A 3,808-nucleotide genomic window follows, 5' to 3' on the forward strand; every position below is an offset into this window, starting at 1 on the left:
TGCCTGACTACCCGGTATGGCCATTCTGGGGTGCCGACCTACCCATACGGCCATTCTGGGGTGCCGTCTTACCCGTGTCAAGCCATTCTGGGGTGCTGACTACCCATGTCAAGCCATTCTGGGGTGCTGACTACCCATCGGTCCTAACAACCGATCCTCGGGGACTGGTCCCCTTCCGCTACCTCTATCGCATAACATAACAGACCAACATACAAGCATACCATCACATACAGTCAGATAATTCTGGGGTGTCTGACTACCCAGCGGTCCTAACAACCGAACTCTACTACTATTGCATATAACGTATCATGATAGCATATAACATAACAGGTAATAGCAAACCTAGATGATTTCACAAAGACAATCATCTATCATACGTCTCCTACTGGTGGGTCGGCATTGTGGCCTTAGACCCACCGCTACTGGAAGGTAACTCACCTCAAAGTAGCTGCTGAACTGATCGGGAATTAACTGACTGCTGCTGCTCCGGGAGTCCTCCGGCTGCAATTCCCACAACATACTCAATCAAACACTGCTAACTGTCCTTTAGGTAAAATGACCATTTTACCCCCGGTCTAGCTCTAAGCCAATGCTAGAGTCAACTTTCAGTTGACCCGACTCGCCGAGTGGATCTCCACTCGCCGAGTCCCTAGCAAACTATTGTCCTGGGTCCCTGGTTCTACTCGTCGAGTTGGGCTATGACTCGACGAGTTCATCTTCTAACTGTCATTCAACTCCTTCATCCTACTCGCCGAGTTGTATGAACAACTCGTCGAGTTCATCTTCATCCGAAGAACACTTTATGCTAAGACTCGCCGAGTCTGTTCTTGATCTATGAAGATTGCCTTGGACTCGCCGAGTCAGGGCATTGACTCGCCGAGTCCTAACATGGGTGAGTTCAGCTCCCAACTCACCGAGTCACCCCCTGTGACTCACGGCTCAACTCGATACATCATGAAGGGACCAAATCGGTGACTCGCGACCAGACTCGCCGAGTCGCCAATACGACTTGCCGAGTCGTCGCCATGCATCCACCAAATACACCGATTTACTCGATTTCAGTCCATGCCATTCATAGATCTGGACTTCTAGGACACAAATCACACGTAAAGTTTCCAACTTTACGTGTGGATATTCACTAATGTGGATTTTAGGGTGCAAAATGCCTCAAAAGGGTAGATCTAGGATGAACAAGCCACATGGGGCCATAAAGCTAACAGATCTGAGCTCCTGGAGCTCAATCTTGCCTAGATCTAAAGGTTAATCCACTTATTACGAAACATTAAGCACAAACAAGCTTGAAGAATTGCTCAAGAGTGTCTCAAATGAAATCCTAAGCATAGAAACAGGGGAAAAACGAGATATACCTCAAGGAAAATGTTGAAATGACACAAAGATGGCTGATCTCCTTCTCCCCTTCTTGATCTACTCCTCTTTCTCCTCAAAACCTTCAAGAACACACCAAGAACACTTCAATCTCTCAAGGAAATAAGGGAAAACAATGTTGGGGGAGTTCTGGGGGTGAATGGGGACGAGTTGGGGTGGAATGAGGGTTTAAATAGGGTGCAAACCCTTGAAACTTAGGGTTTCATCCAGCAGCGGTGACTCGCCGAGTCCAGGATATGGACTCGCCGAGTCGCCCACTTAAACGTGTCCTGAGTCTCGTCCCTACTCGGCGAGTCGGACCTTATGACTCGCCGAGTCCAAGGCTAAAATAGGGCAATGCTCAAATAAAATTCACATACCGGAAACCAGGTGCTACAACTTGGGGTACAAAAGATGGTATAACTAAGCTTGTTAAAAACTTGGTTGACAATGCAAGGATAAAGCAACAAGGCAAAAAAGAAGAGTACATTCAGGAGGATAGAACACGGGGTGATGCCAACATCAGACAATGTCTTCGTAAGGTTGTTGATGGGCATTTCACAGTAATAGTGAAAGTATTATGTTCCTCGGGGGTTGCTCCATATGGGGATGCTACCACACTGGAATTGGAGGATAAGCATCCATACAAGCCACCACCATCCATGCCAAGTACCATACGTTCAGTACCTCCCCTTATGGTTGATATTAACGATGTCATTGGGGGCATTAAATCATTCCCTAAAGGAACCTCGTATGGGAGAGATGGGTTGAAAGCTCAACACATTTTAGATGTTCTTTGTGGAGAAGGTTCAACAATTTCCAAAGACCTCTTATGTGCTATCACATGTGTGATTAATTTATGGCTATGGGGAGATGCCTTTCGAGTTTGGCAGAATTTGTTGACTCTGTTCTTCTTACACCGCTTCTAAAAACTGACAAGGGAATACGACCTATTGTAGTAGGAACTATATGGAGATGTTTGGTTTCCAAGTTGGCTATGAAAGGTGTTTGTAAAGAAATGGCTAAGTATCTCAATGATTTCAGTTCGGGGTCGGGGTGTCGGGTGGCGCTGAAGTCGTATTACATAGCGCCAATAGGGTGTAGAGTGAACACCACAATGATGGGTCTCTTTTGTGACAACCGTCAAATTTCGGTCAAGTCAAAGTCAACTAAAGTCAGCAAGTCAAACCGTTTGACTCAATTTGCCCATGAGTACTAAAATTCACACTATGAAACTTCTACATAACTTCTATTCTAATGAGAAATCATAAAACAAAAAGTGCGAACATCTAGATCTCCTTAACCTAAAACTGTAGTACGTGGCGAGCCAAACCGATAAAACAATGATGCATACTCATCGGGAGTGTGTAAGATCCTTAAACAAGGCTTAACAGGGTTTACGAACCATGCATTGCGATGCCGGACACTCACAATTGTCACACATGGATCCTCTCTCAATCGTTTTCACTCTATCTCTCTCTATGTCAAATCTCTCCCAAATCTCTCCAAGTATGTGAAATCTCTCTCAAATATCTCTCTGCATTAGAAATATCTCCAAGAATGTCGAATCTCTCCCAAATCCCTCTAAGTATGTGAAATCTCTCTCAAATATCTCTCTGTATGAGAAATCTCTCCAAGAATGTCAAATCTCTCCCAAATCTCTCCAAGTATGTGAAATCTCTCTCAAATATCTCTCTGTATGAGAAATCTCTCCAAGAATGTCAAATCTCTCCCAAATCTCTCTCAAAAGTTTCCCGTAACTTTTTGGAATCATTCGGGTCATTCCGACCCTTAACCGGGTCAAAAACGGCTAAAAACGGGGTAAAAACGAGAAAACGGGACCTTAGGAACCGAAACCCTTCTTAAGGAGCCGAAGCTCCTTAAGGCCGAGACTAAGACACCGAAGACCGAGCCTCTGTTGGCTAAGAAACCGGAGACCGAGCCTCTGTTGGCTAAGACGCGAGGACCGAGCCTCTGTTGTCTAAGACACCGAACACCGAGCCTCTGTTGGCTAAGACACCGAACACCGAGCCTCTGTTGGCTAAGACGCGAGGACCGAGCCTCTGTTGGCTAAGACACCGAACACCGAGCCTCTGTTGGCTAAGACACGAGGACCGAGCCTCTGTTAGCTAAGACGCGAGGACCGAGCCTCTGTTGGCTAAGGCGCGCGAGGACCGAGCCTCGGTCTCTGTCGCTTCTCACTCTCTGTTCGCTTCCTCTGTTCGCTTCTCGCTCTGCTTCTTCTCTCCTCTCTGTCTCTACTCCGCCGCTCTGTCTCTTCTCTCCTCTCTGTCTCTTCGCGCCCCTCTGTTCTCTCCTCCCCCCTCTCGGTTCCTTCCCTCCCTCTTCTTCCCTCTCGGTTTCTGCCTCCCTCTCTCTCGGTTCAGCATCAGAAGGCCGAACCTCGGCCAGAATTCGGAAATTTGTCATTTTTAGCCCATTT

The sequence above is a fragment of the Lactuca saligna genome, chromosome 7, assembly GCF_052625555.1.
Source record: "Lactuca saligna cultivar CGN05327 chromosome 7, ASM5262555v1, whole genome shotgun sequence".
In the NCBI taxonomy this organism is placed as follows: Eukaryota; Viridiplantae; Streptophyta; class Magnoliopsida; order Asterales; family Asteraceae; genus Lactuca; species Lactuca saligna.